This window comes from Xenopus laevis, chromosome 6S, assembly GCF_017654675.1.
Source record: "Xenopus laevis strain J_2021 chromosome 6S, Xenopus_laevis_v10.1, whole genome shotgun sequence".
NCBI classification, from domain to species: Eukaryota; Metazoa; Chordata; class Amphibia; order Anura; family Pipidae; genus Xenopus; species Xenopus laevis.
Genome location: NC_054382.1, coordinates 21617326 through 21629377, shown reverse-complemented (window position 1 = coordinate 21629377; position 12052 = coordinate 21617326). Strand labels below are relative to the sequence as shown.

Sequence of the window (12052 nt, the reverse complement as noted above, 5' to 3'; positions counted from 1 at the left end):
AGTTAGAGCTGCAGTATTTCTGGTCAGGTGATCTCTGAGGCAGCACACAGACCATCATGAAATGTTGGCTCAAGACAAGAGATGTAAAAGGGCAAGATTTACTTAAATATTAAAGATACTTTAATATGCCACTTAATATAATATAAACTATCTGTAGCTTAAGTATTCATTTGGGGGTATAGTTTTCCTTTAATAGACTGTTATTCTGGAAAGTAATTTTGCTTTATAGGTAAAACAAATTGTGATTTTTTTTTTTTGCACTTGAACTACTAATAAATGAACCTTCGTACCTTCATATATTTACTTAACTTTCCAATGTCCAATGTTGTAATTTTTTATCATTTAATAGAAAGAAAGAAAAGAAGACCCTTTGTTGCTCAGATTTGTAGCATTCTCCATTAATTATTTATACGTGTTTCTTTTGAATAAAAAACCTTATGAAAGTGTTAATGACTCTTTATATGAAAAATATTTTTCTGGAAACTACTGCCACATAATGCAACATATTTTAGAATTTGGAGACCCCCAGGGGAAATTACATAGACTGTCTAGCCCAGGCTGTTGCTTGGATACTAGTCAATAAACATAACATTTCCAGAAATCCCTAACACCACCTCCACAGCTTTACTCAATAATGTCAGCAATCAGGGCAGATTGTACAGATCCGTGAGTCACAAAGTACTCTCATTTCATGTGGGTCGGAGGCTCAATCTGAGTGGCCAGTTTTCTGCTGACAGTAACAAGTACTTTCCTTAATCACAGAAATTGGCAGTGCTATATTCTTTTGAATCTAATGGTGGGGGTGCACTGCAAAACCAAGGATAAAGATTTAGAAGCTCGAGACCACAAAAGTTTCATAAAGGAAATGCGCAGCATCTGATTCAAATCAAGTTCTGTTCATAAATAGAAACGGCTTGTGCATTTACATATAACATTAATGTAATTCGAGCTAGGAGATTCTGTAACTATATCCGGATATGAATATCTGTATTTATCTGTATTTAAGACTTGGCCTTCTCTTCACTGTACCAGCTAGTCTTCTGCATGTTATCCTGCTTTACACATAGGGGCAAATTCACTAAAAGGCGAATTGTCTGCAGCGAATGCTTCACCACACTTCGCACACTTCACACACTTGGCACCACTTCGCCACACGAAAAAGTAACAACTACGTTAATTCACTAAAATCCAAAGTTGTGCCCTGGGCCTGAACATTGGCGACTTTCCGCTAGCATTACTTCGGCAGTGCGAGCATTTCAAAGCGAAATGACGCAAGTGATCGCTTCTGCCTACCGAAACTTCATTAGTCCTCTTACACTTAGGTCAATTTGAATAGGGTGGGTACATTAAAGTCGTATAGACGTCGTTATTAGAGATGTTGGTGCAATTGCTTGAAGTAGCCACTTATTATTACAAATGTCCGAAGAACCTGAATAAAGACAATAGAGATCCTCTAATGCCCTACACATGAGCCCACCCTAAAATGAATGTTCCATGCACCTCAAATGTCTGGGGAAAAATGTAAACACAAAAAAGTTTAATAGTTAGGACAATCCCACTTAAAAAAAGGACTAGTCGCTAGCGTTTATGATGTCACTGACATAAGATTGAGGAAGATTTAGCTTCCTTTAATAGTTCACCTGGTCTGAGGTGGCAAAGGAAACTGATGAAAGCGGTAACGCTCAGTAAAATTCGCATCTTAGTGAATTTGTGGAGTTACACCCGTTCGCTAGAGGGAAAAGTTTCCTGGTGATAGAGTGTGAATGCTAGCGACGGTCTCATTCGCTAGCGAATAGTCGAATACGCTTGTTAGTAAATTGGCGATGTCCCTGCAGATAGGATTTCTGGTGAAATGTCGCTAGCGTTAGCCACTTCACCCTTTAGTGAATCTGCCCCATAGAATTCACTACAAATTCATTCTGTGCAAGCCAGTTCACAGCTAGGAATGTGAACCAAATCTTACTTTCATTGGTTTCGCTGTCAGACTTTACAAGAAATGCTAATTGAGGTATTTGCATTACACATTGTCCATAACCTGTGTACATAAATGCATTAGAGGCATGTGACTGATAGGTTAGTCTAATAGTATACCTATTTGTGCTGAAAATACAAAACCAAGAATAATATATGTTAGTCCTACATATAAAAAAATCTGACAATGAGGAGAGAGCTAAGATGTTAAATGGCCAATGAGGTTTCCTACCAGTCATCCAATCAGGTTTACTATATGTATATCTATATGAGAAGAAGAAGATCTTATACACTAAAGCAGGGCTCTACAAATGTTGTTCTCAAAGATGCCTGAAAGTATTGGCACCATACATAACCACAGTGCACCTACTCACCTGATCTGTCCACCCCCATAGAGGATACAGTGCAGCTCTGTCTGTATAGTACATTAATATTTCCCCTCTGAATTGAGAAATTACTGCCGCCGCACATATATCAGCAGATTTAAAGCAGCATGTATAATGCTGTGGTAAAAATCCACTGGAAAACATAACTTGCTGCAAGCATAGACCTCCTAGTGTGCTGGCAATGGAGCTGACCCTCTTGGAATGGAGCTGGTGCTTGATATGATTAAAACAGGCTGAACAGTACCATAATAAGCAGAATAGGCCAAACTTTTTGCACCCGCAAGATTACTGTTAGGGATGTACCAAATCCATAATTTTTAAATTCTGCTGAATACAGAAACCTTCACAAAACCACATAACTAACTAATGAATCCAGTAATGCTGCATTTTCTGAAAAAAATGTCATCAAGTTTTTATGGTACAAGACTCCCAGAGTATTCATATTTGGTTTGGCTAAAGACTATCGATTAAAGAGGTGCTTCAACATTTAATAACATAGACATTCATTGTAACATACTCGTCAAAAAGGAACCTTGAAGGCAGCGGCTACACTCAGACACACAAGGGAAACCCCAGTGGATTCCGGTTTGGTTTTTGATTTCCCCTTTTGGGGCCCCGGAGTTTCTGCTGCGGAACCAACAAGGAATTGGTGCGTTTGGTAGTAACAAGTCCATAATGAGGTACCGGCAAGAATTAGGCTGAAAACGTAATCACAAACAGGCAAAAGGGTCAAGGCAGGCGGCAGAAATTTCCAATAGAATATAAAGCTTCAGCAGGGTTTGTAAACAGAAGGCAGCTTGGGCACTGTTAAAATGGAAGTAAAGAAGAATGCCAATACCTGTACTTGCAGCAAACGGGGTGATCCCAAATTTATTCAATGGTGCTACACAACACTTTGCAAACGATCAAACGTTTCGGGACCACATGGCCCTTCCTCAGTGATGGAAGGGCCATGCGGTCCCGAAACGTTTGATCGTTTGCAACGTGTTGTGTAGCACCATTGAATAAATTTGGGATGACCCCGTTTGCTGCAAATACAGGCATTCTTCTTTACTTGGATTTACTACTGGCGAGTGGCTTGGCCAGTGCCACATATACCTGTATCCCCTGAATTGACTTTGTATGAACTGTTAAAATGGAGACAGGCCCTTTTAAAGAGGAATTGGCGGAAAAAATTTAAATCTGGCGTGGAAAAATTACGTGAGCGAGCGAGCGTCCCGGTGCTCAGCATGAATCGCTGACGAATCAATGGCTGCGTGACTTGCTCCCGACCAGTGTGCGTGACGCCACCGGAGGTGTGCGCCGGCGCAACATCAGATGGGGAGTGACGCCGGTAGGTAGGATACTGGGGAAATCTCCCAGTGCGTCTTACATTCATACTGTAAGATTATTTGCAATTGGTTTTAATTTTTTGTGAATTATTTAGCTTTTTGTTGAGCAGCTTTCCAGTGTGGAGTTTTAGCAGCTATCTGGAGTGGTTTGAATGAGAGGCTGGAATATGAAAAGGAGAGGCTCTGAACACAGAAAAAAATAACAATTAAGTTATAGCCTCACATAGCAATAGTTTTTATGCTGCTGGCGTCAGTGACCCCCCCCCCCCCCCATTCGACAGTTAGGAAGAGATAGAAGAAGTCGACAATTCAGAAAATATATTAACAGGAAGATCAAAGTTGCTAAGAATAGGGCATCCTATAACATACTAGGTGAATCATGCAAAAAGTGCGTTGCCTTGACCAAACCCACACCTGGAGTTGGATATCCCCCTTGCTGTTAATTAAGGTTTTGATTGTTAACCAAAATAACCAAAATATCTAATAAGGAGCTAAGTAATTTTTTTATAGTATACTAACCATTTATACAGCAAGTCTAAATAATACTCCTGTTACCATTATCAACTGTCAACTGCCTTAAAGGCCGAACGGCTATGTCACATACATATACACACATTGCTTGTATTAACACAGCATTCTTAAACCCAATTAAATTTTATACTGAGTTGCCTGCTGATGAACAGAACATACCTTTGTCAAGATTTATGCTGTGACTTCTAGTGATGGCCGAATTTCTCCCGTTTCGCTTTGTAACATAGTAAGTTTGGTTGAAAAAAGACACACGTCCATCAAGTTCAACCTTTTTATGAGAATTCCACATCTCCACAGCTCTCACTGTAAAAAAAAACCCTTGTTCCAACCACAAAATCCTTTCTATAATACACTATGCACAGCTAGCACAGAGGCAGATACTGTTACAGATAAATGTATTTATATGTATACATATAAATTAATGTATATTTATTTAATTTACAGATTACTGGAAAACATGATTGCTATAGATTTCCAAGAGATGAAATTATTCCACTGACTGAGACAGAACAATTTGGCCTCCCCAAGCTGCCCCAAACTACACACTGAGGGGTTATTTATCAAAATCCGAATTTTTCTGATTTTCTAGAACCAAACTAGAATCCACGATTTGCCCTTATTTATCAATAAAAAAACCTCTACATTGGCACACATTTTCAGTAGGATTGTGCCTTAGAATAAATGAGTAGATCTAGACCAGTGGTCCCCAACCAGTGGCTAGTGAGCAACATGTTGCTCTCCAACCCCTTGAATGTTGCTCCCAGTGGCCTTAAAGCAAATGCTTTAAATTCCTGGCTTTTGAATCATTTTGAAGTGAGCAACTTTTTTATACGCGCGACTCTTTTGTCCAAATGCATTAAAAAGTCAAGGGGCGTCCGAAGAATTTCGACGTGCGTCGATTTTTATTGGCACAACAATTTTGGCGTACGACACATTTTTCCACCATTTTGCAGCAGTTTCGCACAAACATTTGCGAAGTGCAGAAATTCGGCGCGAATCCATGGCAGCCGAACTAATTCACCCATCACTATTCAGGGTACAGTTTTCCTTTAAATGCTTCCTGCTGATTGGTTGCTATAGGTAGCCTAAACTTCCTGCCAAAGCTTCTGTTACAAACTAACCAGGCACATTACATTCATATACGTATAAAGGTTGATATAATGCTTCAGATTTACTTGTGTGCTAATCTGTTAATGGTGTGAAGGGGTTTTCCATGGAATCTGAGCTCAACCGTAACTCATTTTAGGTAGATTTAGTGGAAATAACTGACTTATATATATATATATATATTTATACGTTTTTACATGAATACCTATTCACTGGTTTCTTGGCTCCCTCTCCACAGAGAAGAGATATCCCAGAGACATTTTCCTTACTTGTTAGGCATACAAAGTTGCCTCTGTAAATTATCAGGGGTAAAGCTAATCGAGTGTATTTTGTTAGCATTACATGCTATGATACTGCAGCTTCTCAAATCCCCTCAGACTATACGTCATGTCACTGCTCTGCCTCGTTAACAAAAAAAAGCAATGTTTTCAAGTGAAAGTTTACTGTGGCAAAACAGAAATTCACTGCTTTCCCCTCACACTGGGTTCTTTTTATACTTTATGTGTTGCACAGTTAGAAGTGCTGTCACCTAGCAACCACCAAAAAGAGACTGTTCCTGCCTATACAATACGTATGTCATGTCCTCCCAAACCACAGATGTCCACACACACAGTCTCTATAGAAACAGTTCCCATAGCTGCCAATTACTTACGGCCTGAGGGAAAACAAACAAGAAGAAGTACAACTGGGCAAAATAGTTTATTCTGGCCCAAACTGGTCTCTAGTTTTTTAGCCAACTCAGAATGAGTAAATATTGGAGTTACAAATACCAGAGATTTAATCCCTATGCCAGGTACTGTATATACTGTTAATAAGAAACAAATGTCTGTCTTTAATATCTGTGAAATACAGTATAAACCCCACCGTAAATACTGGCTAAAATGTAAAATGATTTTGTATTTACATATTGATCACTGCTATGTCTACCTGGGAGTTGGAATCGGATTCCTCTTTTCTCTGGATTTCTGTAAAAATGTTAACTAGCCAGGAGCACACTGATACAACAGTGGGAAATGTCCATTTAAATCAGAGACACACGCTGATATTTCAGGAGATTAGCAACAAACCGCTTCTTCTTCGGGCGACTAATCTCCCTGAACTGCCTTCCCTCCGGCTAGAATGTAAATCGCAGGCAAGATGGCACTCGGATCACTTTGGCTTTCCGAAGTCGCCCGAAGTTAGGAAACTTCAGGCGGCTTCGGAAAACGAATCGTTCCGAGTGCCATCCCGCCAGCGATTTACATTCTAGCCAGAGGGAAGGCAGTTCATGGAGATTAGTCGCCCGAAGAAGAAGCGATTTGTTGCTGGGAGCAGTGTCGGACTCGGATGCCAGGGGCCCACCAATAAATCTTAGACTGAGGGCCCACTTTCCGAACGATCCTACCTCCTCTCCTCACTCAACCTCTTTATTCTCCTAGACTCATTTCTCTACATATTATTCTCTATTCTTCCATTATTTAGCCCCTTTGTTGGCATAAAGAAATAGGGAATGACCATGAAATAGGCCAAATGGTTAGAAGCAAGAGGCCCACTGACACCTGGGCCCACCGGGAGTTTTGCTGGTGTCCTGGTGGGCCAGTCCGACACTGGCTGGGCGACCAATCACTCGGAAGTAACAGCACGTGTCTCTGCTGGCATAACGTTATAAAAGACAGATAATTTACAAAAGTCTAGTAACCCGCAGCAACAAACTTGCTGTTAGCTTTAAAATATATAATCAGTAAATGTTACCTGCTCTTGGTTGCTATGATTTGCAAAACCTATGCAGGTAGGAAACCTGTTATCCAGAATGCTTGGGTTTTCCAGATAAGGGGTCTCCATATCTTAAGTCTGCTAAAAAAGAATGTAAATATTAAATAAACCTAATAGGAATGTTTTGTAACCAATATGAATTCATTATATCTTAGTTGGGATCAAGTACAAGCTACTGTTTTATTTTAAAACATATGAATTATTTCATTATTATTATTTGAAGTAGAGTCTATGGGATATGGCCTTCCTATTATTTGGCGCTTTCTGGATAATGGGTTTCAGTTCCCATGCCCGTATAAAACTTTGCACCTTTTATTACATTTCTTCATAAATTTTCTAATTTGATGATTTGCTGAGTCAAAATGTTTATTGTTTTTTATGATATAAAAAAGATTTTAATTCAAACACTGTTTAATTGGTATTGTAACCTATCTTTCAAATAAATTCCTAATTTTTATTGTCAGGGCCTTATTGTCAGTATAGGCACCTGAGGGCACACTTTTAGGGCGGCATCTTCAGGGGTGCCTTTATACTTGTAAAGCACCCTGGTCGCCACGCAGTTCTCATCATTCTGTGAAGGTAAATTACACCTAAAAATTAGGTGAAATCAACTTAAAATATACTTCTTTTAAAGTGAAACTTAAAGCATTATAACTCCACACATATTAAAAAGGCTCCACGTTTGCCCAAGTGTAGTAACCCATAGCAATCAAGCAATGCTTGTCTGTTCTGACTCCTTAAACAATGTATCAGTAGTCAGGCTTTTTAATTATCTAACTACACTATTTCTGGAAGTGAGAACAGGTAGTGCAGAGAATAGAAACAGAAAATGAGATGTTTTAGGGTAGGACTACATGGCCGACTTGGATGCTCGACAAAATGCCCGCGTCAAGTCGGAAGCGACAGGGAACAAGGTAATAAATACAAAAGTTACATGGTGTAGCAGTGTTTGTCCGACGTGACACGACTGACAGATGCAGACGCAGCTTTTGCAGCCGACAGTTGTGTCGCATCGGACGAACGCTGCAATACCATGCGACTTTTGTATTAATTACCTTGTTCCCTGTCGCACCCGACTTGACCAGGGTGTTTTGTCTCCCATCGCATCCAAGTCGGCCGTGTAGTCCTACCGTTAAACAGCAATTACATTTACAAATAACTTTTAAGGCACTATAATTTTAAAATTTTGCTTTGATTGCATTACATTTCATTTTATTATGCAAAAAAGCATTTTTATGTTGATATTGCTATGCTTGTTCTATTCAAGAACTCAATGGAATGTTAAATGTTCTAACTTTACTTAAAGACAATGTGACTGATGTTGTGGTAAAAACCAGGTCCTGTGTTTGGAAGATCACTGCAAGTCACGGGGCAGAATGAATATAGTCTACATATGATTTTATTTCAGCAGATTTAACCGTTGCCTATTATTTCTTTTAGGGTTCTGCAAAACAAGCTCTTATTTCAAAAGACTAACGGCAGAGAAGTCACATTGCTCTGAGTTGGCAGGGTGTTGCCAGGGTGTGGTAAGTGACAGACTTTTTCCAGATATTTTTGAAAAAAAAATCAGAGAAATGACTCACTGATGCGTGGTGTGCATGTCGGAGAGGCATCCCAAATTATTCAGAGCGGAGTTTTGTGGAGTTTTCAGAGGCAGATCTCATTTCTTTTACACCACAGACTATACTAAAGCTACATCAGGGCTTGACTCCTTGCCAAACAGTTTAAGGAACCAGGACTCCCATAACAGAAATCAGATAGTGGTAAAAAGACATGAAAAAATGTGACTGACCCTCTTCACTATTACTCTGTGTAGCACAGTTATTTGTATCTATACATGCATACAAACATACCCTGTTGCTATTCCTTCTGCCTTCTGCTGTATATAAGTAAGTGCCAAGTGAGGCCTAATTTGGGGCTCTAGCAGTTGCTGAATTACAGATGTGAACACAAATGTGAAGGACTACACGTTAACTTACTTAGATATTCTGATGTAATGAGAGTTTAACCATATGATTGTGTCATATTCTGAACATAAATATGTAGGGAGCAATAATAATATATTTATGTATCAGATAAGTCTAGCACTGCCCACATGGCAGATTCTTTCGAGAGGGACCCAGAGAGACCTGTCTAAATTTAGAAAATTAGATCTGACAATCAAAGGGTTCGCAGTGTTAGGGTTCTAATACAAGGGTCGGGTTTAGTTGCTATGTGTTACAGGGCTTGAGCAACTTTACTTAGTAGTAAATGACAGCTATCTGTGCAAAGGGACTCAGACAACCACCGAATGGAGACCACAACAGCACTCCTAAAACAAAGAAGCATGTATCTCTGTCCTTTCTTTTGCTTTTTAAAAGAGAATTCAACTCTAAAGTTAAAAAAAACCCTACCCCCCACCCTACATAGACCACCCTCCCTCCTCCCCCCAGCCTAAGTTTTACCCCGGTCAAATGCCCCTAGTGTTTTACTTACCCCTCAGTGCAAATTCAGGCCATCTTCAGCTGCTTCGGTAATCTTCGGAATGAGACTGGCACTTAGGCAAGTATAGGGCGTTTCGGCGCATGCGCAGTTGTTGTGAAACAGAAAATTGCTCCAACTGCGCATGCGCCGCCACGCCAGTCTCATTCTGAAGATTTCCGAAGAGAAGAAGCATGCGCCGATGCCTGAATCTGCACCGAGGGGTAAGTAAAACTTTAGGGGCATATGCCCGGGGTAACACTTAGGCTGAGGGGGGTAGGGTTTTTTTAACCTTTTTCTACCTCGGATAAACTCGTATATTGAATGTTTGGGTATTTATGAAAAAATTTGAAAACGGAAAAACAGCACCACCATTGCAGTATTGGTGAATTACTATTAATAAAAAGTAAAAACCTACTGCAAATTGTCTCATAATATCACTCTCTAGATCATACTAAAAGTTATCTCAAAGGTGAACAAACCCTTTAAAGTTGAAATCTAAAGGGTTACTAAATGAAAATAATTTTGTATAGCAAAAATGCATAAGTGTGTTAAACTACATACAGCTCACTCTACGCCTAATGTCTAATCTGCAGAGAGAGTAAAAACAAACCATGGATTTACTGTAATTGGTCTTTTCACGTTTTTACGAAACTTTCATAGTCTTTATGCCTTATGAGCCTATTGCACAGGGCTGTAAGCACAACTGTTATGAATAGAGTTTTTGAAACTTCCCCTAATTACAGTAACACTTCCTGGCAGCATCTGATCCAATGATACGGGCCAAGAACACAATGTGACCAGATGAGAGAGGCTCCTTTTAACTGCTGTATATTTGCACCAACTACAAATACATTTTCCTTAATTGCCTGATAGGTTGCCATGACTGATCTCGAAAGAGACAGAGGACCTTAATAAGACAGTCACAGCTCTATTGCAGGAGACAATGGCAAAGAGGTCTTCTGACTAGTGATGGTCAAATCTGTGCAGTTTGCCAATTTTAGGGATGCACCGAATCCCCTTTTTGGATTCAGGCAAACCTCCGTATCCTTCGTGAAAGATTCGGTCGAATACCGAACCGAATCCGAACCCTAATTTGCATATGAAATATAGGGGTGTGAAGGGGAAAACAAAAAGTCAAGCAATTTCCCTCCCACCCCTAATTTGCATATGCAAATTAGGATTCGGCCGGCAGAAGGAATCCTGCTGAAAAAGGCTGAAGCTTAGCCGAATCCCGAACCGAATCCTGGATTTGGTGCATCCCTAGTCAATTTACCCTAGCCAATTTACTATGAAATTTGGGAAACAGCGAAAAATTCGCAATAACGCATTGAAAGAGGGTGTCAAAATAATATAGACAATTTTATACGTGCAACTATTTGGTCCAAATGTATTAAAGTCAAAGGGCATCCGAATAATTTTGACACGCCACAATTTTAACACGAGTGACAAATCAGCCAATTTTTTTTTTGACGCATCTGATTTTTGGCGGTGAATTGACATTGCAGTTTCGCAAATGAATTTGCTTGCACTGAAATGTGGAAATTCCATGTGAATTTGTGTCTGACGAATTTATTCATCCAACATTACTTCTGACACCCGTGAGAACTGTAAAATGTCTCATATCTTGAAGTTTTTTGTTGAATACACAGAATCACTAAATCCAGTGGTCAATTCAACTGCTTTGCTCAATGCTCACCTTATTGTGATTTCTATATATCAAAGTAGGGTAGCATTGAATAAATTCTGTGTTAGGGTGTATGTAACCAGTGCAGTATATCTATAAATAGGACTTTTAGCCAAAATTGTAATACTATTGTGACAATTTTAGAGATATTCTATTAAAATAGAACTAACTCCTAAAAATGAATGTGGTTAAAAATTACATATTTTATATACTGAACTTATTGCACGAGTCTAAAGTTTCAGCTTGTCAATAGCAGCAATGATCCAGGACTTCAAACTTGTCACAGGGGGTCACCATCTTGGAAAGTGTCTGTGACACTCACATGCTCAGTGGGCTCTGAGCAGCTGTTGAGAAGCAAAGCTTAGGGCTCGTCACTAATTATCCAGCAGAAAATGAGGTTGGTCTGTAATATAAGCTGATGCTACAGGGCTGATTATTAAATTCTGATGATAATTGCACTGGTTTCTGTGCTGCCATGTAGTAATTAACTGTATTAATTACTAATCAGCCTTATATTGTGACATTTCTATTCTATGTGTACTGTATATTGTGAGTGGGTCCCTAAGCTCAGTAAGTGACAGCAGCACAGATCATGTGCAGTGAATCAGCAGAAAAGAAGATGGGGAGCTACTGGGGCATCTTTGGAGACACTGATCTTTGCTGCTAAAGGGCTGTGGTTGCCTTGGGCTGGTACAGAAGCACAAAACATAATGTACAACATTTCTACCTTCTTCTTTAGTTCTCCTTTAAGGGGTCAGTAAATTGGTCACAACTAGATGTATGCTATAAGGAAAATATGGCCTTAAAGGGGTTGTTGACCTTTTAGT

General features: G+C 39.6%; 1 long non-coding RNA gene across 1 annotated transcript in view; it reads left to right on the top strand.

Annotated features, from left to right (window-relative positions):
• Window positions 1-12052, top strand: part of LOC121395003 — a 50577-nt gene that overhangs the window by 11644 nt on the left and 26881 nt on the right. The window contains exon 2 of the long non-coding RNA XR_005962169.1: window positions 8519-8604. This is a non-coding gene — a long non-coding RNA (uncharacterized LOC121395003). The remainder of the gene's footprint in view (window positions 1-8518; window positions 8605-12052) is intronic.